At 40.2% G+C, this 27364-nt stretch overlaps 1 pseudogene; it reads right to left on the reverse strand.

Moving 5' to 3' along the window:
* Positions 1 to 16761: 16761 nt before the first annotated feature.
* Positions 16762 to 17557, reverse strand: LOC110349128 (zinc finger CCHC domain-containing protein 17-like; annotated as a pseudogene).
* Positions 17558 to 27364: the final 9807 nt, after the last annotated feature.

Below are 27364 nucleotides of genomic sequence, written 5' to 3' on the forward strand. Positions count from 1 at the left end.
AGATGAAATTTTTTCAAAAACATGTAGATGGTTTGGAGCAGTATTAATGTTTAATATTTTCCACCATTTCTCGGTTTTAGGAAAATAACTATTGTATTGTTTTTTAAAAATTTACCTAGAAAATTTTAATCGAACTTAAAAATCATCGCCTGTATGAAGTTAGACTCTTGTAAATATGCAAAGATCTTGCTAACGTGGAAGTGAATCATGTAACTGCTTCTCCTCCTGCTGATCTTGCAAAGGACTGGGCCAAGCTCTGTGTGGCGGCCTCAGCAGAAAACGTGTGATGAAGCCATGTGACAAAGTGGCTTTGGCCCCACGCCCTCGCCTTCACTCATGAGCTCTCACTCTCTCATAAACTCCTCAGGCCTCCCTGCCAGTGGCATTTTCTAGCACATCAACCAGTTCTCATCTGTAGAATCACTGAGTAGAACCGGACTGGTTTCTAAGGGTCCCTTCTGCTTTAACATTTTGCGTCGTCACTTTAAAAGCTTACGAATGGGCTGACAAATGTTACTGTGCCCATTTTACAGCTGCAGATGCTGCATATGAATGCCAAAGGGCTCTTTTTTCTGTTAGGAATTTATTGCGATTACTTTATGTACTCTATACCTCACACTTTAAAGTCCAAAATTCAATGACTTTTAATATATTTATTAATTTTTTATTTTTATTTTTTTGTATATCCTTTTATTGCTACATTTTAGGTGTACAATATAATGACATTTATCATTGGAGATATGCACCTTTACATGCTCTCTTGGTTCCTATACACCAATAAGATGGAAAACACAGAAGAAATGGACAGATTCCTAGACACATATGAATTATCAAAGTTGAATGAAGACCTAAAAATTCTAAACAACCCAATATCAACCAATGAAATTGAAAATGTAATTAAAAACTTACCAACCAAGAAAAGCCCAGGTCCTGATGGCTTCACTGCTGAATTCTACAAGACATTTAGAGAGGAACTACTGCCACTACTGTTTAAACTCCTCAATGAAATTGAAAGGGAAGCAATACTCCCGAAATCATTCCTGGAAGTAAACATCACCTTGATTCCCAAAGCAGAGAAAGACCCAACTGAAAAAGAGAACTATAGGCCAATCTCACTAATGAACATAGACGCAAAAATCGTTAATAAGATACTGGCAAACAGAATGCAGAAGATCATCAAGAAGATCATACACCCTGACCAAGTGGGATTCATCCCAGGGATGCAGGGATGGTTCAACATACGCAAATCAATCAATGTAATACACTATATCAATAGAGCCAGGGACTTTTAATGTATTCAAAGAGTTGTGTAACCAGCACCACAATGAGGTTTAGAACTTTTCATCACCCCTGAAAGGAACATTTAGCCCTCACTCCCCATTCCCTGTTTTCCCAGTTCCTGACAATCATTAGTCTACTTTCTATCTCTGTAGAACTGTCTATTCCAAAAACTTCCTATAAAGGCAATCAAAACTCTACTCGGTCTTTTCAAGTAGGGTGTCAAACTAAGTCTTTCTGGCCACAGTATTATTTACTCGGCTGTCCCAGTGCTCAGTGCTTTGAGGACACAGACCAAGTGGGAGATGTGCACTGCATAGGGCCCTTGGGAGAAGCAGAACCCAACGTCCATGGATAAACTGGAGATTGGTGACTCATGCAGTCCTGGAGGCTAGGAAGCCCTGCGCTCTGCCATCTCAAGCTGGAGAACCAGGAAAGCCAGAAGCATCTGTCACTCCAGTCCAAGTCCCAGGACTGAGGAGAGGGAACGGTGGCCAAAGGCAGGAGAAGATGAATGTCCCAGCTCCAGCAGGAACAAATTCACCCTCCTCCCCAGGCCCTCGGCAGACAAGATGGCACCCATCTGCACGGAGAGGCCCCCAAACCAGAGGCCACCCTGTCCCAGAAACACCCTCACCACCGTGCCCAGAAAGAGTGCTTTGCTAACTACTTGGGCACCCCCAGCCCAGGCAAGGTGACGCTTGACATCAACCATCACAAGACGGATCCCTGCTTGTCTGAAGGAGAAGTCAACAGCAGATGACAATAGGACAGCACAACTCACACTGAGAGGCAGCGAAGGTGACCGTGTGAAGAGGCCAATCTCCCCTCTCCCCAGCTCCCTGCTCCAGCGTTACCTCCCTTCTCTGCCTGCATGTGGACGTTTAGAAGGTGCCCAGAGACAGCTGTGCCCCAGACTCAGCGTCTCACACTCGGCAACTCACCCAGCAGCCGTAAAACAGGGAAGAGGAAAAGCAGGTCACTTTCTTCTTTGTCCTCTTGGGCCAAGGGGGGGCATGTTCTGGTCTGGGTTTTGCATCAAGTCCTGCATTGACACAGCATTCTCCATCATGCCCAAGCCCCAGCTGGGCTGCTCTTTGCTGCTGTCCCCCAATCGGGAGTTCCATGCTCTCCATTTCCTTAAACTACTGCCAACCTGCCCGCCACAGTGGCCACCTGCAGACATGACTGTGCTGAGCGCTCCTCCCCGCCTGCTCTGTCTGCCCAGCCTGGGACCCCCGCTCTCAGGCTAGAGCCCTGGGGAGGGGGAAGCTGGCGAGAGCTCAGAAGTTGTAGAGCTTTTCCTCCTCACTGTCTTACACCTGCTGCATGAGGTACAGAGCGCAGCACCTAGTAGGAGATGACAGGAATGCAACTGTCTCTCTGTGCCTTCTAGACATCTGAGCAGGCAGAGAAGAGCCAGTGAGGGTCTGGGCTGCAGACAATACAACACCTCAGGCTCGAGTAAGCAGAAATGAATATGTAAACAATGGAACAGCTCATAGAATCTGTCTTCGCCTTTCCACATGTTTATTAGCACACATTTGCTGTACATAATGATTACATTCATCGTGGGAGGTTAGTATATGCACACACCATAACACATCTTCATTCTTCTTCCTTCCCTCCCCCTCCCTCCATCTCTTGGTCCGCCTTTCCATTCTTTGCAAAAGATCTGTCTCCCTGTTTCTTATCATCTATCTTTTGTTTTGCTCTTTAAATTGTTTATACTTTGGGTTTCTCATATAAGAGAACCCATGAAATATTTAAGCTGTGTGTCTGTTTTATTTCACTTAACATTATGGTCTCAAGGTGCATCTGTTTTCCTACAAATAACTATTCTTTTTTATTGCAGAGTAGTACTCCATTGTCTATAAATACCACATTTTCTTTGTCCATTCATCTGTTGATGGACAGATAGACTGCTTCCAAGATTTGGCTATTAAGAGTGGTGCTTCTATAAATGTGGGTGTGCATGGGTCACTGTGATATGATGTATTTAACTCTCTCAGGAAGATACCTAGAACTGGAATAGCTGGGTCAAAGTTTTAGCTGCTGAGGAGTCTGCAAACTGATTTCATCATGGTTCTATTACTTACACTCCACCAACAATGTAGAAGGGTTCCTTTTGCCCACAACCTTTGATTTTTTTATGATAGCCATTGTTTCTGGAGTAACATGGAATCTCAGTGTTGTTTTAATTAGCATTTCTCTAATGGCCAGTGATATATTTAGTGACTATTTATACTTCTGAGAAGTGTCTGTTCATTTCATTTGCCCATTTTTTGGCTGGGTCTTTCATTGGGTGGGGTCTAATTTTTTTTAGTTCCTTATGTATTTTAAATATTAGTCCTCTGTCTGAGGAATAGCTGGCAAAATTTTTTCCCATTCTGTAAGTTGTCTCTTCACTCTATTGATTGTTTCCTTTGCTGTACAAAAGCTTTTTAGTTTGATACGATGCCATTTGTTCATTCTTAATATTATTTCTTATATCCGTCCAAAGCCCTCCCTATGAGCCCATGAGGCTTTAAGGGGACATCTAGATAGGAACCAGAACACTTCCCTGACTGCTCCATCTAGGCACCCCATCATATCACACTGTATATTTTCTTTTTAGCACTATCTGCTGTTTTCTTGTGCTTTGTTTATGGTATGTGCTCCCCTGTCCCAAACAAAATGTAAATTCTATACGAGTAGGGACTTGGCCTGTCTGGTTGGCAGCTGTAAGCATGGAGCCGAGATGAGTAGCTAACACAAGATTATGATAAACATTCATTATGTGATTACTGTATGCCACATGTCATTTAATCCTCCTGGTATTCTTCTTTTTTTTTTTGGTACTGGGAATCGAACTCAAGACCTTGAACTTGCAAGGCAGGCAGCAGCTCCACTGAACTAAATCCTCCTGGCATTCTTATGACACAAGTGCCGTAACCACTGCCATTTTCTAAAAGAGGAAGCAAAAGCCCAAAGAGGGCCATGACTTTTCCTAGGTCCAACAGTAAGTAAACTGTGGAGCTGTGATTCAAATCCAGGCAGCCTGGCCCCAGAGCCTCAGTCTTAATAGCTAGAACACACTGAGCTACTGTCTGTGGTGTTATTTATGCTGAGCCTAGTAGGTGCTCAATAGACATTTAGCTAAATGAATGAATGGACACCTTTCAGTCATGTTGCTGACCCTCCCCATTGCATTTAACACTGCTGTTTAGCAATTCCTCCATCCCCTTCATGGACTTCTCCTCCTCCATCCCCACTCGCCCTGTCCTTTAAACATCACCTCTCCCTGGGCTTCCATCATGTAAAAAGATTGAAGGACTGACTCGCATGCAAGGATGGAAGAAGAAGGAGCAGAGCTGGGAGAGTGGCCGCGTCAGCCCCTACTGCACATCTGAGCACTGAGACAAGAAAAGCTGCAAACGCACAGCGACGCCTCTATTCCACAAAGGCTTCCTCTTGGGAGAGAAGCACAACCTGGTGGCCAGAGACAAAGTGCCACACAGCAGACCCTTCCTTTTCTTCTGCAAGGGGTGCAGCTTAGCTTTGGCGCTTGTGTGTTGCAGTAACCTGAAAGTGCTCTGGCATCTCCAAGGGAGCACGGAAGGATGACGTTCTTGGGCCAGAGTCAGGGCATTCCTGTGGGCACCAGCAGGTGGGTGGGAGAAAGAAATGCATAACCTCAAATGAATGGGGGAGGTGGGTAGAGTACCGGAAGGAATTATGTTACCTAGTAACGGTAGTGGACAACACCCTGTGCAAGTGGTACTTTGAGGATTCTCAACTTAGATTGGCATGGAGACTCCAAGATTCTAGAATGGAAAATATAAGTTAGATTCGGCAAAACGCGGGTTGTCACCCTGAATGTGCCTCCATTTCAACCTATAGGCCAGAGAGACCTGAGGAAATCAAGTTTGTACCATTAGATTTACTTGAAAAAAGTGAGAAAGTGAAATAATAAAATAACCTAGGAGAACAAAAAATTGAATTACATACAGAACTGTTATTCTTCAAAGTCTTCTCTACAGCTCAAGAGATATTTATGACACTTCACCTACCAAAAATAGTAGATTAAATGGATGCACCTTGAGACCATAACGTTAAGTGAAGTAAATCAGACACACAAGCTTAAATTTTGCATGGTTTCTCTTAAATGAGAAATCCAAGGTATAAATAAATGAAAGAGCAAAATACAAGACAGATAATAGGAAGTGGGGAGGTAGATCTTTTGCAAATGGGAAGGAGACAGGAGATGGAGGGAGGGGGGAAGGAAGGGAATGGGAGGGAAAGTAAAAAGAATTAAGATGTGTTATGTGCATGTACCAACCCCCATGATGAATGCAATCATTGTGTATTGCAAACATGTACTGATAAAAATTATAATTAAAATAATTTAGCTTGCTAAGATTTTTCTTTTAATTCAGAAAAGTGGAATGGGACAATAAAAGGCTTGTATGCCAGGATCACAGGTCTGAAAGTCACCTTTATAAAAAAAAAAATAGAGTCTCTGTACTGTTAACCAGAGACATCTGCCCAGCTCATTTAGAAGGAAACAGACACTTTTTATAAGCTCGCTTTTTGTCTGTGGATTGCTTGACCCAGTTAAGTGACACACTTTCCACAGCCTGGTGGGGAATAACCCAGCTGGACATGTAGCAAATCAATTCACCTGTGGAAAGGACATCAGGGTAGCTGTGAAGACAAACTTCCTCTCTAAGAAAATTTGGAACTAAATTCATCGTGACACTTCATACATCTTTCATGCTTTTCCATTCTTATTAGTTATGAGATGAGTCTTAAATTGAAGCTGATTAGTTATTAAAAATTTTTAAACACATCTTAACTGTTTATTCTTAGGGCAGCCTGGAGACATGAAACACAGGGTTTCACCCGATTTCTGATTTGTTCACCGGAAGATGATTTGGGAAATTAAAATGCTTTTCAAACATGAACTTCCAGGTAAACTAAATCCACAAATAAAACTTGCTGTATGAGAAGGATCATATTCCAAAGCAATTCACAAAGCCTTAGGAGCAACATCGTGATCAAGGACCTGGGGCTTGAGCTCTCAGGTGACCTGGGAAGATCCCAGGGACAGGAAGTGGCCGGGCAGGGATTGAGGGCTCCCAACTCCAGAGCCCACAGGTTGTAACCAGGACACCACATGCTTCCCAGATTCTACCACCTCATTTCTGTAGCTACTGCATGTGTCTTTGGGCCATTTTGGTACTGCACTGGTCACTTTCTCATCACTGGGACAAAATATCCAACACCCATAACTTAAAAGGGGAGGCTTGCTCTGGCTCACATTTTAGTCTGTAGTTGGCTGGCTCCAAGGCAGGAAGGAGCTCAGGGGGTGGCAAAGGAGAGCTGCTCACCTGATGGCAGCCAGGAAGCAGAGAGAGAAGGGCGACACACTCTTCCAGGTCACGCCCCCAGAGCCCGCCTCTTCAACCAGTCCTGTTCCCTAACAGAACATTCAGCTATAGACACCTCACAATCCCATCACCCCCCAAGCCCTACCTATGAGCACATGAGACTTTAGGGGGACATCTGGATATCAACCATCACAGTACCCACTCTGCCTCCATTCAGATGAGATCTTATCTTTAAGTTCCTGATCCCTTCTTTAGAGAGAAAGCCTAACTGGCTCAGCTTAAATCATTGTCCACATTTAAATTGTGGGCACATGAGCAAGAAGGCCTCTCAAATACACTCAATGGGTTCTTTGCAATCAAGATGTAAGCAACTGCAGGTAATAATGTAGGAGAAACAGAAGGAAAATTCAGCAATATTGACTACTACTTAGTATTTGTCAAGCACTATGCTAGGTGTTTTAAACACACTACCTCACTTATAACACAAGAACTAAATGGGATCAAAAAGTGTCAAAAAGTCAATCAGAGCAACTGCCAGCGGGGCATAACACCTATTTTGTCATAAAGGCAGATAAACATGAGTGTATAATATGCACATATATTCTTCAGAATATTTCTATTGATGAATTCTTAGTTTTATGAGTTTTATTATATGAAACAATGACTAACAAAAAATCAAAAAATATGGGCTGGGGATTTAGCTCAGTGGTTCCACCCCTTGCCTCGCAAGCACAAGGACCTGAGTTTGATCCCCAGTACCAAAATTTTTTTTTAATTTAAAAATAAAGCATTTAATTTTTAATGTTTATTGTTTATAAAAAAGCATCAAAATTTTCAACACTGACTGTTTTTTGGTGTACAAAATCTAAAAAAGAATGATAGAAATAAATTCCTATATGGACTACAATGAAACTATTACAGACAGCTAACTTAGGTAGAAATATTATGGGTAGTCATATAGGGCTGGGCACTCGACAGAGTCAGCACAAAAGATGAAAACACATTACAACCATGGCTGGAGACCCATCTGTTGAAGACCAGGGCTCGAGATAAAGACAAAATGACCAGGCCTGCGTACTTCCCCAAAGGACACCATAAGTGATAACACCTGGCCTAATGACGTCTAGATAGACATCAGTCACCCTGGTGGGTGACCAAGACCTCTAGACCCATCATTTCCTAGAAAAGGTCTTTGTTCTCTCCATGCACATTTGTTACGTGACTTCTTCCCCCATTGGATCACTATTACCTAAGCAACTATTCTTATAACCTTATTGGTTGATTATAGCTTTAACCCACATTGTAACCACGTGGTTTTTGTTCTATAAAACTTGCATTAAAGTGAGGTTCTCAGCTACCCATTTGGGACCCCTCCTGCCTCTCAGGAGCTATCCTCTCAATAATAAACATTTCCTACCTCCGTTGTTCCTAGAATTTATACTTTAATTTTAGAGAACACTAACTTGGCATATCATGTATCTAACAGGTTGGGAGGTCCCAACAACACCAGCACCGTGCCCCTGGAGCTCGCCTTGCAGGCTGTGTGGTATCTGAATCTGCACTGAAGAGGCACTGAGGGGCCATAAAGGCCGTGGTTATGAGCTCCAGAAGATAGAGTGAACAACAGAGAGGGGGCCTCTCTGAGGCTCCTCGATGAAAATTGAAGCCTACTGGGAAAGTGAAGAAAATCTCTACAATAAAGGCACACTGGACCACCGTGGTTGGAAGTTGGTAGGATCAGCACCTCCCATAGAAACCCGAGCTCACTTGGGGCAAGGACAGCTGGATCCTGCAGTAGAACCTTGCAGAGTTCAATCCTGCAAGAGGTCAGGGACCTCAACTTGGGCCTTGCAGCCAGAAATCAGCCTGAATCTAAGTGAACTACAGCTGGTTTGCTGAGACTAATGGACTTAGATCTGCACACTGCTGCCCATGTCGTCTACCAGGACAACAGAGACATACCCTGAGGGAGCCCCTTTTTAAAAAACTGCATATATTTTTTTCTCCTTTTTCTTTTCTTTTTTGCTCTCTCTCCCTTCTTCATCTGCATTCCTCTCCCTCTTTGTTCCTGTTCCTGTCCTATTTCAGATTGTTTTCCTCTCTCTTCCCTTCTCTCAACTGTCACTATTCTTATAGGAAGATGAATACAGTTTCTAGCCTCCCTATGGCTGATAGTTTGTTCTGTTCTTGTCAATGTTCCTTCTGTCTTTTCCTCTTGTCTTTGTCAGTCTCCCAAAATTTGTGTGATCTTCCCGTGTCCTCTAGCCTCACTTCTAACCTTTTTCTCTCCTATCTTTCTATCCCTCCCTCCCCCAACCTCTTCTAAATCCTTATCCCAAAGCACAAATTTGGTATATTGAAGGGTTTATTTACTACAAACATATTTTGGGGTGGTCCTTGACTTTGATCTAGCTCATACAGTTAAAGGTGACAGATTAATTGCTACCACAAATTGTCATTTTCTAAGCTGTGTTTGATGCTATTGTTGTTGCTGATAGTAGCAATCAGGCTAAGGTGTCATGATTGATCTAATCAGTTGTCCTCTCTGGTATACTGAAAATGAGACTGCCTAAGAGTCATTAGAGACTCAAAGCCTAAAAAGACCACCTATATCTGGAAGATATCTCTGAGAAGCAATCACTCCATAAGGGCTCTAAACACAAGTAATAAAGATACTTACAATAAGCAATATTGAAGTATCAGCCCAGGAATTACACCACAAAACAGCACCAACAACAAATTAGAAATGAGAAGACATTTAAGCAAGGCACAAACCCAGACTTCCAGCTCACCAAAAGCAAATTCTGAGGAAAAGAGGTGGAAAAATCTGATAATCAACCACCTGGACACCCTGAATAATGCAGGAAGTAACAAAACAGACGAATGAGGCTCTAGAAATATTCAAAACAGAAATAATTTCCCAGATAACTACAGAGATGGTAAACAGAATGAAAGACATGATTAGAGACTCTAGAACAGAAACAGATAAAAAAAAAAAAAATAGATGAGCTCAGGACCATGATGAAAGCCATGAATGCCCAGCATAGAAAAGAAATAGAAACCATGAAACAGATTCAGATATCCAGGAGATAGCTAACAGGTTGGGAATTATAGTATTTCCCTTATATCATTTGGAGGTCCTATTTCATCTCCTATATCATCCCTGTATCTTCTTTGAGGTCCCACCTAGATAAGAGATAATTGGAAGGAGTTTGCTTTTATTTCATAGATTCTGGACTGTGACTCACATAGGTAATCAAAAATCATCATCCTTAAATTTTATATCTTACTTTTACTAATTGCTTATGCCTTGAGTTTTTATGCCTTGTTTCTTTTTCATGCGTTGTCTTTTGTTATTTAAGTTGAGAACATGGGAGGATATATCCCATCAAAGAAAGTGACATTTTATTCCCATTTTGTATATGTGGCATTTGGTCTCTCTTGACCTGTTTGGCTTCTGACTGCTGTGGTTTGTTATTTTAGAGAGCACTAAGGAAAAAGTCATGTTAGAGCATCACCTAGTGGACTTTGATACTAACCACAGGTTAAATTTAGAAAATGCTGTGAAATGGGTCTTTTTATTAATCTAGTTTATATTTAGAAAATATACGTGTCTATTAATAAATCACGGGACTGTGTTTGGGAGTTAAAAGGCAATAGGATGGCAGGGGGTATTACAACCCCCAACTTGAAACTATACTACAAAGCAACTGTGATAAAAATAGCATGGTACTGGCAAAGAAACAGACCTGAGGACCAGTGGAACAGATTCGAAGATGCAGAAACAACTCTAGACACACTCAGCCACCTCATCTTTGACAAAGGAGCCAAACACCCTCGCTGGAGGAAGGATAGTCTCTTTAATAAATGGTGCTGGAGAAATTGGATTTCCACTTGCCAAAGACTAAAACTAGACCTATATCTCTCACCATGCACTAAACTAAAATCAAAATGGATTAAAGATCTAAATATAAAAACAGAAATGCTGAACCGGCTGGAACAGAGGTTCGGCAGAACTCTTGAAGACATTGGGGTAGGAAAAGACTTTATGAACAAAACCTCAGTTGCTCATGAAGTAGCACAAACAATCAACAAATGGGATCTCTTCTTACTAAAAAGCTTCTGCACAGCAAGAGAAACCACCAGCAGTGTGAAGAGACAACTCACAATGTGGGAAAAAATTTTCACCAGCGGTCCCTCAGACAAAGGTCTACTATCTCAAATCTATAAAGAACTTAAAAAAAATCAGACCTCTCAAATTTAAAAACCCAATCCAAAAATGGGCATCTGAAATGAACAGACATTTCTCACACAAAGAAGTAGACATGGCAAATAAACATATGAAAAAATGTTCAACATCACTGGTCATTCGAGAGATGCAAATGAAAACAACACTGAGAGTCCACCTCACTCCAGAAAGAATGGCTGCTCTCATGAAATCAACCAACAACAAATGCTGGTGGGGCTGTGGGGAAAGAGGAACCCTGCTCCACTGCTGGTGGGAGTGTAGACTGGTGCAACCACTGTGGAAATCAGTGTGGAGATACCTCAAAGAACTAGGACTGAAAGTCCCATTTGACCAAGCTATTCCTTTGCTGGGTATCTTCCCCAAAGAATTAAAAGAATCATACCACAGTGATATAGGTGTACCCACATTCATAGCAGCACAGTTTGTAGTAGCTAAAACTTGGAAACAGCCCAAATACCCATCAACTGGAGACTAGATCAAGAAAATGTGTTTTTTAAAAATAAAATGGAGTACTACTCAGCTGTCAAAAATGAGAAATTAGAGACATTTATTGCTAAATGGATGCACATTGAGGTGATACTCTTAAGTGACATAAATAGGACACACATGTGTAAATACCGAATAGTTTCTCTAGTGTGAGAAGCTGAAAGTGTAAATAAGGGCTAAAAGGTATAATAGATAATGTGAAATAGGAAGAAAAATGGCAAAGGGGAGGGGCAAATGAGAGGGGTAGGGGAAAGGAAAGAAGGGAATGGAATTAATATGAGAAAATGAAAAAAAGGAAACAAAGTTTTGTAAAAAGGGAGGGATGGAGGGGCTGAAGGGAGGGCAGGGGAAGGGGGAAAAAATAAGAACCAAGAGAGTACGTAAAGGTGCATATCTCCAATGATGAATGTCATTATATTGTACACCTAAAATATACCAATAAAAGGACATACAAAAAAAAAGGCAATAGGCCAGCAACCATTCTTAAGACTTGGAGGACAGGTTTCATTGAAGCAATCTGGCCCAATCCTCCTCTACACTCTCAAGGAAATATTGAGCCTGTTCTCCGTCAGTTTCCTTTCTGATCTGGTCTTCCACTGGTGAGGAGGTAGTCTTAGCTCTTGAGATTTCCCCTTCCTGCCTTTCCAGGCTGAGAGTGATGATTCATGGGTAAGTTGTCTCAATAAAGCATGAGAAAATAAGACTTCCTTTTTCTGATCTCATTTCTGATCTTTTCTGACTTTTTGTACTTTCCTTTTTTGGAGACGTAAGATTAGAGAGAGGAGGGCTGAGGATTTAGCTCAGTGGCAGCATGCCTGCCTCGCAAGTGCAAGGTCCTGAGTTCAATCCCCAGTACCAAAAAAAAAGAAAAAAATATTAGAGAGAGGAGAACCCTAAAGTGTGCCAACCTTCCCCTCCTATCCAACCACTAAGAATCTTTAAGTTGAACCCATAGAAAATGAGCATTTGTTAACACTGAAGACAGGGAAGTCATCTTAGATAAAAATGGCTCCAACTATTATCTATCCCTTATAGAACACTAAACCAAATAGTGGTTATTCTGCCAGCTAGTTAATGCTCTTAGAGGAGCTGCCACTCTCTTAAAGCAGAAGATAGGTTCCCCAGCACCTTCTGGTGAATCCCCATTGAAGCCAATGGCCAATAGAATGTTCACCAGTCAGTTGGATTCCTTCCTGGAGACAGCCCTCTGGTTGCATGGACCAGTGGAAACAGAGAGGACAATTGAGGGGTCATGGCCAGGGTGACTCTCTGGTGGATACCCAAAGATTCCTCAGTGGTAGCTGGGTCCTGACTGCCTTACTGGGTAACCAGCAGAAAGCTCCTCTTATCTATGGACCCTACCTGCACTTCTCAGTGAGGTGAAAGGTAACTCTCTCAGTGATCTTCAGGTATCCTCTGTCCCAGAGTGAACTGAGATGATGCTGTTAGAGCCTTTCTTAAAAGTCTCTGTCAAGAATTGAGCTACAGGTTTGGACTTTTCTCTCTCTGCTAGTAAGATACACCCTTACGGAGCCAGGCAGAAATAAAAACAATAACTCTCTGGATGCCCTGACAAATCTTCACTAGGACAAAGTTCTAAGTTAAGAACTCCCCTTGTTTTTTTTTCAGTCCAACTCACTTAGAGTTGATTCAGAACGCTTTATTGCTAGACCACATCTCTACAGGAAGTCTCAGGGTGAGGCATCTTGCAACAACTGTCAGCCTTTCACAGAGAAGAACAGCTAGCAGAGAAATGATTTACACCTGTTTTCTATATATGTTAACTATGAGTTTAAAAAGGGAGGATTTTCAGCCAGTCTTTCTCTTCATGTACATGTAGGAAACTGATAAATGTGCCTTTGCTAACATGTAAATTGCAGTTGCTAGGCAATGGGTTTAAGTTTTAATCTGTGAGTTTCATAACTGTGTTGCAGTACAGAAACATAAAAATTTTAAAACTGATTTTAAGTAAACCTTATCCTTGTCTTGCTGCTAGGAAGGATTGCCTAGGTAATTAGGTAGATAACATAACTGCCTCAAGGACCTTGCCTGAGGGCTTAGGGTAAACTTTCCTATCTCTGGAGGTGAACTCTTTTGCAGGCTGAGAAGAGCTCTGATTTGCTCATTGATCTATTTTCCTCAATCTCAAAGAATTGAAAGGCATTGATTTAGATCTTATGAATTTTGGTTTTGCTAGCAATGCTTTTTTCTTTAAACTATTGTTATGGCTGAAATCACTTGTAACTTGTTCTTTTAAAAACACCTGCTGAATCAAAAAAAAAAGAGAGAAATACCTAGGAATCAATGTAATGAAGGAAGTAAAAGATCTCTACATCAAAAACTACAGTACTCTGAAAAAGGAGGTTGAAGAGAATATCAGAAAATGAAAAGATATCCCTTGTTCTTGGATAGGAAGAATGAATATAGTGAAAATGTCATACTTTCAAAATTATTATACAGATTCAATACAATCCCAATCAAAATTCCAACAGCATGTCTCAGAGAATTAGAAAAAACAACCCCAAAAATTCATTTGGAACCAGAAGAGACCTAGAATACCAAAGGCAATTCTGGGCAACAAAGGCAAAACGTGGGGGTATCACAATCCCTGACTTTAAATTATACTACAAAGCTACAGTGATAAAAACAGCAAGGTACTGGCAAAAGAAGACCTGAGAATCAATGGAATGGACCACAGGATGCAGAAACAACTCCAGACATACTTAACCACCTTATCTTTGACAAAGGAGCCAAATACCTTCACTGGAAGACAGATAGCCTCTTTAATAAATTGTGCTGGAAAAACTGTCTTTCCACATGCCAAAGATTGAAACTAGACCCATATTTTCACCACTCACTACCCTAAAATCAAAATGAATCAAAGATGTAAATATTAAAACAGAAACACTAAGTCTGCTGGAAGAGAGAATAGGTAGAACGCTTGAAGACATAGGAGTAGGCAAAAACTTCATGAACAAAACCCAGACTTCATGGGAAATACTACAAAGAATCAACAACTGGGATCTTGTCTTATTAAAAAGCTTTTACACAGCAAGAGAAACCACCAACAGAGTGAAAAGACAACCCAGAGAGTGGGAAAAAAATTTTTACCAGCTATTCTGATAAAGGACTATTATCTAGAATATATAAAGAACTCAAAAAAATCAGACACCCCCCCCAATTTAAAGACTCAATGCAAAAATGGGCATCTGAAATGAAAAGACACTTCTCAGATGAAGAATTCGAAATGTCAGATAAATATATGAAAAAGTTTTCAACTTCACTGGCTATTGGTGACAGGCAAATTAAAACAATGCTGAGATTCCACCTTACTCCAGAAAGAATGGCTTCTATCAAGAAATTAACCAATAACAAATGATGGAGAGGCTGTGTAGAAAAAAGTACCCTGCTCCACTGTTGGTGGGAGCGTAGATTGGTGCAACCAATGTGGAAATCATTGTGGTGATTTCTCAAAGAACTAAAACTAGAGGTTCCATTTGACTCAGTTATATCTTCTTGGTATTTTCCTGAAAGAATTAAAAGCATCATACCACAGAGATATATGCACACCCATGTTTATAGCAGTACAGTTTACAATAGCTAAATCTTGGTAACAGCCCATTCCCATCAACTGATCAGTAGATAAAGAAGATGCATTTTTTATACAATGGAGTACTACTCTGCCATAAAGAAGGATGAGCTTCAGACATTTATATTTATAGCTAAATGAATGGACCTTGAGACCATATTCTTAAGTGAAATAAATTCATCACACATGTTTAAATACCACACTGTTTCTCTGGTGTGAGAAACTGAAAGTGGAAATAAAGACTGAAATGTATAATGGGTGTTGGAAAATGGGAAGAAAGTGTTCAAATGGGAAGGGGAACAAGGGAGGAGGGAAAGAGAAAGGAAAGAAGGGACAAGAAAAAAGTGAAAATAGAAGGAAAAATGGAAACAAAACTTTTGTACTTAGGGAGGGAAGGGGGTTTGGGGGGAAAGGGATAAAATAAAATAAAATTTTAAAAACTACCTGCTGAGTGGGCATGGTGGGGCATGCCTGTAATCCCAGCACTCAGGAGGCTGAGGCAGGAGGATGGCCATGAGTTTGAGCCCAGCCTGGGCTACATAGTGAATTCAAGACCAGCCTGAATTACATAGCGAGACCCTGACTCAAAATAAATAAATATTAAAAACAAATCTGGAGTTAAAAATTTGAGTTTCTGGAAAAGATAGGGTCACATCTCAGTGAAAAGGTGAATAGTCTGACCTAACCTATCTTCTGGTTACTCTCCAGATGGTAGCCACCTGCCTGGAGCTGAGTCACCCCAGAGGATGCCTTGAGAATATAGACATCAAATAGAAATGAAAGGGATGCCAGTTCTTTCTCTTATATTTCAGAAATGGGGGACTCAATGTCAAAATCTGTCTCCTTTTTTTTTCACCAGGAATTTAAGCAGAGACTTGAAGTAAAACCAGTAAACTCCCAAAGTAATACATAGAAAGTACAGCAATGATCTTGGTCTCAGATGTCTGGTTCAGTGGTCTGGTGGAATGTCCTACACAAAATGAGTCATACTGCAAATGATTGTTTTCTGACTGTGGCCACTGGCAGTCACTTCTCACACAGTAGAACCATGTTGAGGGAATGTAAAAAGTGAGCACCACTTCTTACCACATTCTCCCTCCTACTGCCACTTTCCCTCTGCTCCTGTGTGGGTGCAGCAGAGACCAGAAGCCAACTGGCCCAAGACAGTCCAATAGGAAGAGGCAGTCACTCCTCCAACTACAGCTGAGCTCAGCTCCACAGCAGTTCCTGTGGCTTTAGCCCAGATCCTGCAAAAGAATCCAGCTCTGGCAGTGGCAGCTGGGTAAAAGGACCACCTGCTGAGTGAAGGAAGTTGGGTGAATGAATGGGTGGGCTTCAGGGGTCACTTGCAAAGGGGTCAGGTGCAAAAAGAAAACAACTCATTCAGGCAGCTGCTTTTGACCTCAACTTGCAAACCTGCCTGCTGCATGAGGGGAAACCTTCTCCCATAGGAGTGAAGTCATTGGGGGCAGGAGGCCATATTCTCACTACTGAGTCTCTCCAGGCCCCAGAGCTTCAATGCACAAAGCTCCTGGATCCATATTCCCTCACCCACACCCACCCACACTCTCTTCTACTCTCATTCCTTGTGTTTCTTCTTATGCTGCTGCTGCTGCTGCTTCTTCTTCTTCTTCTTCTTCTTCTTCTTCTTCTTCTTCTCCTTCTCCTTCTCCTTCTCCTTCTCCTTCTCCTTCTCCTTCTCCTTCTCCTTCTCCTTCTCCTTCTCCTTCTCCTTCTCCTTCTCCTTCTCCTTCTCCTTCTTCTTCTTCTTTGCTGCCTTGCTGTCTTTTGATGTGTGCCTTGCCCTTTTGCCAATATCACTCTCAGAGTCTGAGCTGTCAGAGTCAGATGACTTCTTATCTCTATGTTTCTTTTTCTTCTTTTCCTTCTTTCTTTTTCTGGATGAATTTCTTGTGGGATTAGGCTTCTCAAATTCTGCCAACTTTGCCTCTTCTTTCTCCTCTTCCTCATCAAGTATCAGAGAATATTTGGTCCCACCTGGTTGCATGAAACAGTCTTTTGCAAAGTGACCTTTACAGCAGCACTTCTTGCAGGTAGTGTTAAGGACAGCCTCAAGGGTGATCTTCTCCCCAGTGTAATCCTGGAGGGACCGCCTCCTCCTCTCTTCTTGCTCAATAATAATGTTGTTGGGATCGAGGTCTTTCCTAGTTCCTTGGTTGACAACTTTCATGGAGAGGGATACTTTTATCCTATCATTTTTCATCTCTTGGCCAATAAGCTTCACCCACACTTTGCCTCCAATATCTAATATCTCAGAGGGCTTATCCACCCAACAAAATGATGTGTGAGTTTGCTGGACCAGACCTTTCCTTGGAAAATAGTGTAGAGATCAGGCAAGTTTTCCATGGTCTCAGGCCTTCCTGAATTCATCCTTACTTCTATGGCTGCTCCATTTCTCTTCTGCTAAAGCTAATTCTAGTGTCAGCTCCGACTCCCAGAGCCACTGCATTGCCCAAAAGCCAAAATCTCTTATTCTTTTGGAATGTATCCTTGAGCACTGGAGAATGTTCAACCCTCACACATTGAAAAAGAGCAATTTAATGTTTTTCTGCACCTGCACATGGCCTGCCTACCCTAAAAAGCCAAAATTGAATACAGAGAGAAGTATTGATTATGATGCCATTTCACGACTAGAATCATACTGTAAGAAAGAGGGAAAATGGTCATAATTACCTTATGTTCAGACTTTCTTTGCATTAAGAAATAATTCTTACTTGTGTTCAAAATATCAATATAAGCCACAGGGAGTAAATGACAAATTTAGCCATACCCATGTCCATGTGTCCTTCCCTCTCAGTGACCTAAGACAGATCAAACGATCTAGGAAAGTTTTCAGACAACCCTAATAAGTAGATTGAGGTCTTTAGAGGACTTACTCAGACCTATGAACTAGACTGGAAAGATGTAATGTTACTCTTAAATCAAACATTGACATCTAATGAAAGACAAACAGCATTATAAGCTGCCATTACATTTGGGGATGAGTATTATCTTCATTTTAAAAGGCAAGAAGATGGACAGCAGTTCCTATGGGAGTCCAAGCAGTCCCCTATACAAGACTTCTTTTGGACTACCAACTAGAAGGGGGATTGGAAAAGGAGACATTTTCAGACATGTATTCTTGAAGGTCTAAAAGGGATGGGAAATAAGCCCTTCTACTACTTTAAATTGTCAATTATTTATCAGGAGAAGAACTCCTCTGCCTTCTTTGTTTATAAAAGACATTAATAAAACATACACCCCTAGCTTCTGATTTGGTAGAAGGATAGATTATTTGACAGATTTATTACCCTATCAGCCCCAGACATTAAGAAAAAGCTACAAAAGATGGCTTTTGCTCCATATAATTCACTTGATACTTTAGTGAGGATTGCCTCCTTGATATTTTATAATCAAAACCAAGAGGAAGCCAAAAGAAAAAAACAAAGAAACCAAGAGAGAGTAGTCACTTGAATTTCAGCCTTAAAAACATAGACCTTAAGCCTGATTCTTGGAGCTCCAAGAAGAGCCTGACAACTAAACTCGCCTGCTACTGCTGTGAAAATCCAGGCCACCTGAAGAAATATTGCCATAAGAGGCCCCCTAAGCCATTCCCTGATAGAAAGATGACTGCTGGAAGTCAGACTGGCCCCTGAGGCAGAAGGCCCCAAAACCAGAGTTATTTTACCACCTAGTCCAACCAGACTAAAGACCCTCAAGGCAGTCTCTGTCTTTTCCCTCTGGCAGGACTGACATCTCCATGGAGCTCCAGGTAATCAAAACTATAGAGGAAAAATCAGCCTATTGCTAAACTCTGGTGCATCTCTCTCAGTCCTTCTCTTCAACCCAGGCCTGCCTTCTAGCCATCATATTTCAGTCACTGAAGTCACTGGGGAGGAGGTAACTTGCTATTTTGCACAACCTTTGGGGTGTATCTGGGATGGCTTTCTCTTCAGGCATTCTTTTTAAGTTATACCTGAAAGCCCAGTTCCCCTCTAGGGGAAAGATATTTTGTCTTGTTTAAATATTGTGATATACATGCACCCAGATCAGGTACGCTGTCTCCTCTTCATGGAGACAAAAATAAATCCCAAAGTATGGGCAGCCAAAGGTAAAATAGCAAAAACAATAAAAGCTGCTTTCACAATAGTTAAAGATTTTTATTCCTTCCGATTCTTATTACAAGAGAACTCTGTTAATTGACCTATAAAGGTTCTGACTAGTCTTATTTATAGTTACAAACCTAAAAAAAATTAAAAGGTTATTATAATTCAACTTGCCCAAACACACCCCAGTACACTCTGGTTCAAAAACATTTGTCTTATGTGTGATTGTCCATCTATCTGTCCAATCTATAACCAATTAAAATAAGTACAGTTGTTTTGTTTGAGCTCAACAATTTTTTTCCTTCTTTTTGCCTTTTTTGGATTTTTAATATGTTTATCTATAACTTAAGCTGGCTTGTAAATAAGTGTCATTAGAGTTGGCACCCAGGTTGCCAGCTGATCAAAATGATGTCAAGACTAGTTTTGCAAATATGATACATACTACTATCTGTGTATAATAATTTGAGTCTTTCACTAGTAAAAAATAGTGTTAATTGTTATAATCTGATTCTCATAGGTCATCTAAAATTTGTTAAGACAATTAAATGAGGACCCCTCAGGCTTGGGAAAACTGCTGCACAGGACTCCCCTTGGCGTATAAAGGAGCAGCTGCCTGAAACATCTTATTCTAGCTTTTGTTCACTAATGGGATCCCAACAGTTTCCATAGTCCTATGGGAGACACACCACAATAAACACTGATAAACATATTATTGGAATACATTTACATTGGTTATCACCAGAAGGTTAAGATTTCCATGGGTAAAACAATAAGGTTTTCTTATTAAAAGACGTCTTTAGAGAGCAAGCGCAGGCTGAGTGCACCCTGCTCAGTCCTGCTCACTAGGCCCACTTGCAACCAGGAGACAGAACCAGTGAGGACCCCCCAGGCACACCCACCAGCCTCCAGCTTAGCCATGCATATGGACAGAGCAGGCACAGGCTAAGTGCACCCTGCTCAGCCTGGCTCGCTCCACCCACTTGCAACCAGGAGACCAAACCAGTGAGGACCCCCTGGGCATGCCCTCCAGCCTCCAGCTTACATCCCCACACCCCCAGCCTCTTACCTGTACAGCTACTTGGATCCACACTACAGAGGCACAGGGGGGCATAAAGACCATTGTCCTGAGCTGCAGAAGTGAACAACAGACAGAGGGCCTCTCTCAGGCTCCCTGATGAAAACTGAAGCCCACTGGAAAAGTGAAGAGAATCTCTGCAATAAAGGCACACCAGACCACCATGCTTGGTAAATTGGAGGGATTATCACCTCCTATTAGAACCTAGACTATATTCAGGGGAAATGCATCTGGAACCTGCAGTAGAACCTGGTGGAGTTCAACCTTGCAGGAGGTCAGGGAGCTCAACTTGGGACATGCAGACAGAAATCTGCCTGAATCTCATGAGTCTGTGACTGGCTTACTGAGACTCATTGATTTATAACTGCACACTGCTGCCCACATTGCCTATTGTGACAGCAGAGACATACCCTGAAGGAGGTCCTTCATTTTTATCTTTTATTTGTTATTTTCAAAATTACCACTATTTTTTGCTCTTATTTTTAATTTTTTTCTTATTTGCTACTCTTTGAAATTGTTATTTTTCTTTTTTCTTTCTTTTCTCTTTTTGTTCTCTCTCTCTCTCTCTCTCTCTCTCTCTCTCTCTCTCTCTCTCTCTCTCTCTCTCTCTCTCTCTCTCTCTCTCTGCCTCACTCCCTTGCTGTCCCACATTGTTCATCATCTCCCTTTGTGTTCCTGTTCTGCCCATAATTCATATTTCTTCTTTATCTTTCTTTTATTCTCTTCCCTTCTCTTGCCTGTCCCCTCTGGCATCATGGATAACCTTCTATCATCCTTCTACTTACCTATTCCTCCCTCCCCAACACCTTCTAGCTCCCAAAGGGTAAAGTTGCTATATTGAAGAGTCTATTCACTATAAACATATGTTGGGTTGGTCCTCAATTTTGATTTAAAGGTGATATATTAATAAATACTACAAATTGTCATTTTCTAAGAGGTACTTGATGCTATTGTGTTGCTGATAGTAGCACTTGGGCTAAGGTGTTGTGATTGATCTAATCAGTTGTCCTTCCTGGTATAATGAAAATGAGACAGCCTCACAGCCAGTAGACTCAAAACCTAAAGACCAGCTATGTCTGGAAGACACCTCTGAGAAGCAACCTTTCCATAAGTGTTCTAAATACATCAACAAAGATACTTACAATAAGAAACTTCAAAGTATCAACCCAGGAAATAAACCAGGGACACTACTGAAAACAAAAATGAGAAGACATTTCAGTAAGTCACAAACTCAGACTTCCACCCCACAAAGGCAAATTCTGGGGGGAACGAGGTGGAAAAGTCTGATAGTCAACCACCTGGACTCCCTGAACTGATAGCACAGGAAGTAACAAAACAGATGCATGAGGCTCTAGAAAAATTCAAAACAGAAATAATTTCCCAGATAACTACAGAGATGGTGAGCAGAGTGAAAGACATGATTAGAGACTGTAGAACAGAAACAGATAAAAAAAAAATAGATGAGCTCAAAAATATGCTGGAAGGCATGAATGCTCAGTATAAGAAAGAAATGGAAAACATGATCACCCAACATAAGAAAGAAATAGAATCCATGAAACACATTCAAACAAATATTCAGGATATTAAAAACTCCACTGAAAGCATGCATAGCAGATTAAGGAATCTGAAGATAGAATATCAGATATAGAAGACAAGATTGCAGTTAAGGATCATGAAAACAGAGATCTTTTCAAAATAGTAAGGAAACATGAGAAATCAATCCAGCAGCTGCTAGATGATGCAAAGAGGAAAAATATAAGACAGATAGGAGTCCATGCTAAAACAGGAGAATGTACAATTGACATAAAAAAAAAACTGTTCACAGAAGTAATAGTAGAAAACTTCCCAGACAGAGGTGGAGAATTGGACGTACAGATAAATGAGGCATATAGAATTCCAACTAGCCATAATCAAAAAAATCTACACCTAGACATATAATAGTCAAGATCCCAGAAACCCAACAGAAGAACAAAATCCTACAGGCAGTTAGAGAAAAGAAACAAATCACCTACAAAGGAAAGCCCATCAGAATCACAGCAGACTTCTCAACACAAACCCTCAAATCAAGGAGAACCTGGAGTCAAGTATTTCAAGCCCTAAAAGAAAATAACTTCCAACCTAGACTGTTGTATCCTGAAAAATTATCTTTCAAAATCAATGTGGAAATTAGATTCTTCCATGACAAAGAACACCTAAGAAATTTCATGAGCACCAAACCAGCACTCCAAACAATTCTAAGCAATATCCTAGAAAAAGACAATGAAGGTCACAAATCCATGAAGCCCAACAGAGGGAAGCCAGCAGGCAAGGTAAAAAACTAAAGGGAAAGGGGGAAAAATAAGAAATAAAAGAGCCAACAACAGCAAAACATCATGACAAGGATGAGTCAATATCTATCACTTATAACTCTCAATGTTAATGGCTTCAATGCACCAATCAAAAGAAATAGACTGACAGAATGGATTAAGAAGCAAAATCCAGCAATATGCTGTAGACAAGAAACACACCTAACTCAAAAATAAATTCATAGACTGAAAGAAAGGATGGAAAACAGTTCTCCATGCCACAGGAACCTAGAAAAAAGCAGGTGTAGCAATCTTATTTGCAGACAAAGTAGATTTCAAACCAAAACTAATTAAGAGAGACAAAGATGGTCACTACATCCTTGTGAAGGGAACAATACAAGAGGAAGAGATAACAATCCTAAATATATATACACCAAATACAAATGCCCCCAACTATACAAAACAAATATTAATGGACATGAAAAATCAAATAAGCACTAATACAATTCTAGTGGGGGACTTCAATACCCCACTATCACAAATAGACAGATCATCTAGACAAAAAATCAACAACAAAATTCTAGAACTGAACCAAGCTATTGAACAAAGGACTTAATAGATGTTTACAGAGTGTTCCACCCCACAAAATCAAAATACACATTCTTTTCGACTGTGCATGAGTCATTCTCCAAAATAGTCCACATGCTATCTCATAGGACATGTCTAAGTAAATGGAAAAGAATTGAAGTTACCCCCTGTATATTATCAGACCATAGTGCAATACAATTGGAGATCAATAACATAAGAAACTCAGAACCCCCACAAACATATGGAAATTGAATAACACCCTCCTGAACAACCAGTGGGTCACAGAGGAAATTAAAGAAGAAATTAGACAGCTTCTACAAGTAAATAATAATGTCAGTACAACATACAGGAATCTATGGGACACAATGAAAGCAGTTCTACGCAGGAAATTCATAGCAGTGAATGCCCATATTAGGAAAACAGAGAGAATGCAGATAAATAACCTAATGCAGAACCTCAAGCTCCTAGAAAAAGAAGAGCACAACAAACCCAAAGCTCTTGCAAGAGAGGAAATTATAAAGATGAGAGCAGAAATCAATGCAATGGAGACTAAGATAATGATACAAAAAGTTAATGTATCAAAGAGTTGGTTTTTGAAAGAATAAATAAAATCAATAAACCTTTAGCCAGGCTTATCAAAAAAAGGAAAGAAAAGGCTCAAATCCATGCAATTAGAATGAAAAAGGTGAAGTCACAACAGACCCAGCAGAAATCCAGAGGATCATCAAGACCTACTTAGAGAACCTGTACTTTAATAGAATGGTAAACACAGAAGAAATGGACAGATTCCTAGATACATATGAATTGCCAAAGTTAAATGAAGAAGATATAGAAATTCTAAACACCCCAATTACAATGAATGAAATTGAAAATGTAATAAAAAATTTACCAACAAAGAAAAGCCCAGGTCCTGATGGCTTCACTGCTGAATTCTACAAGACATTTAAAGAAGAACTATTGCCTTTACTCTTTAAACTAATCAAGGAAATTGAAAGGGAAGCAAGGCTTCCAAATTCATTCCTGGAAGCAAGTGTCACTTTGATTCCAAAACCAGGGAAAGACACAACCCAAAAAGAGAACTACAGGCCAATCTCCCTAAGGAACATAGATGCAAAAATCCTCAACAAGATTCTGGCAAAGAGAATACAGAGGATCATCAAGAAGATCATACACCCTGACCAAGTTGGATTTATCCCAGGGATGCAAGGATGGTTCAACATTTGTAAATCAATAAATGTAATACACTATATTAACAGAGTCAAGGACAAAACCATATGATCATCTCAATAGATGCAGAAAAGGCATTTGACAAAATCCAAAACCCATGCATGATAAAAACTCTACAGAAAATTGGAATAGAAGGTCTTTATCTCAACCTGATTAAGGCTATTTATGAAAAACCAACAGCCAACATCATACTAAATGGTCAAAAACTGAAAACTTTCACGCTAAAATCAGGAACAAGACAAGGATGCTTACCTACTACCACCACTCCTGTTCAATATAGTTCTGGAAACATTAGCCATAGCAATTAGAAAAGAGAAAGAAAAGGAATAAAGATAGGAAAGGAAGAAGCTAAACTGTCATTATTTGCTGATGATATGATACTTTACATAGAAGACCCAAAAAACTCAGCCAAAAGACTTCTAGATCTAATTGACAGATTCAGTAGAGTAGCTGGATATAATAAGGTCAACACTTAAAAAACAATAGCCTTCTTATACACAAATAGCAGACTCACTGAGAGAGAAATTCAGGAAACAATTCCTTTTAAAATAGCATCCAAAAAAATGAAATATCTAGGAGTCAATCTAACAAAGGAAGCAAAGACCTCTACACTGAAAACCACAGCACTCTGAAAAAGGAGATCGAGGAGGATATGAGAAAATGGAAAGACATCCCTTGTTCCTGGGTAGGAAGAACCAATATAGTGAAAATGGCCAAACTCCAAAAACTACTATATAGATTTAATGTAATGCCAACTGAAATTCCAACTGAAATTCCAACAATATACTTCACAGAACTAGAGAAAACAATCCAAAAATTCATTTGGAACCATAAGAGACCTAGAATAGCAAAAGAAATTCTAGGCAACAGAGACATGGCTGAGAGTATCACAATCCCCACTTGAAACTATACTACAAAGCTACTGTGATAAAAACAGCACGGTTCTGGCAAAGAAGCAGACATGAGAATCAGTGGAATAGATTAGAAGATGCAGAAACAACTTCAGACATACTCAGCCACATCATCTTTGACAAAGGAGCCAACCACCCTCAATGGAGGAAATATAGCCTATTAAATAAATGGTGTTGGAAAAACTGGATTTCAACTTGCCAAAGATTAAAACTAGACCCATACCTATCACCATGCACTAAACTAAGATCAAAGTGGATTAAAGATCTAAATATTAAGACAGAAACACTAAACTTGTTGGAAGATAAGTTAGGCAGAACTCTTGAAGACATTGGCATAGGAAAAGTCTTTATGAACAAAACCTCAGTAGCACGGGAACTAGCACAAAGAATCAACAACTGGGATCTCATCTTATTAAAAAGCTTCTGGGCAGGGGATTTAGCTCAGTAGTTTTGCCGCCTGCTGGGCAAGAACAAGGACCCGAGTTCGATCCCTGGTACCAAAAAATAAAAAAATTAAAAGCTTCTGCACTGCAAGAGAAACCACCAACAGAGCTAAGAGACAACCTACAATGTGGGAAAAAATTTTTAGCAGCAGTACCTCAGACAAAGGACTACTATCTAAAATATATAAATAGTTGAAAAAAATCAGACCCCCCAAAATTCAAAGACCCAATTCAAAAATGGGCATCTGAAATGAACAGACATTTCTCAGACAAAGAAGTAAAAGCAGCAAATAAATATATGAAAAAATGTTCAACGTTACTGGTCATTTGAGAGATGCAGATGAAAACAACCCTGAGATTCCACCTCACCCCAGAAAGAATGGCTGCTATCAAGAAATCAACCAAAAACAAATGCTGGCAGGGGAGTAGGGAGAAAGGAACCCTTCTCCACTGCTGGTGGGAGTGTAGACTGGTGCAACCACTGTGGAAATCAGTATGGAGATACCTCAAACAACTAGGGCTAGAGGTCCCATTTGACCCAGCTATTCCCCTGCTGGGTATCTTCCCCAAAGAATTAAAAGAATCATACCACAGCAACATATGTGCACCCATGTTTATAGTGGCTCAGTTTGTAATAGCTAAAGCTTGGAAACAGCCCAAGTGCTCATCAACTGGAAACTGGATAAAGAAGATGTGGTTTTTTAATAAAAAGGAGTACTACTCAGCCATAAAGAATGAGAAACTAGAGACATTTATAGCTAAATGGATGTATATTGAGGCCATACTCTTAAGTGAAATAAATAGGACACACATGTGTAAATACCAATAGTTTCTCTAGTGTGAGAAACTGAAAGTGTAAATAAGGATTAAAATGATTAAAATGAATAATTGATAATTTGAAATAGGAAAAGGTCCAAAGGTGTAGGGGTGGTGGGAGGGGAAGGGGAAAGGAAAGAAGGGAAAGGAAAAATTATGAGAAAAAAAATGGACAAAGTCTATGTAAATATTGAAGGGTGGAGGGGGTGAAGGGCGCACAGGGAATGGGGAAGAAATAAGAACCAAGATACATCATGCACAGGCACAAGGACCCAATGATAAATGTAAATGTATTTTATACCTAAAATGTACCAATCAAAGAATTTTTTTAAAAAAAGATGTCTTGAATACAAAACTAAATTAAGAGAGAAAGGTTTCCATATAGCTGTGACATTCATTGTTGTTAGTCTCATGGTGAACTGTGTTCATGCCTTCTGGGTGTACAAGTCTTCTAAGATGTAAAACTAGGATTGTTTATGATGATAACCTTTTTCTTAGACTCAGATATCTGCCTTTCTGTTGTGCTCCAGCTACTTGTGATAAGAGGTATATGTCAAACCAGCATGAGATCAACAGTCAAATCATAGTTTTTTAAAAAGCTTATGTGATGTGTATGTTATATATGATATGTGTCACTAAAGTTAGAGATACTCGGACACTGAGCAATCTAAACAATGTCACATGCCTCTTTGATGATATATCATTAAAGGATAATAGATTAGGTCAGACCTTCTTTGTGTACTAGATAGAGATAATTAACTAAAAAGATATTCTATACTAAGATAGACATTTAAATTTGTTTCAAAGATAATATCATGATTATCATGCTAAAATATGTTTTCTCTATAAAACTTTATAATTGTTGTCTGTTATCATTTTACAAGGGTTCAACTTCTAAAACAATCATAATTGATAAAAAAAGAGTCCTCTACCTGTACT

This window comes from Heterocephalus glaber, unplaced genomic scaffold, assembly GCF_053883595.1.
Source record: "Heterocephalus glaber isolate CG9 unplaced genomic scaffold, H.glaber_assembly_v1.0 deba00001572, whole genome shotgun sequence".
NCBI lineage: Eukaryota > Metazoa > Chordata > Mammalia > Rodentia > Bathyergidae > Heterocephalus > Heterocephalus glaber.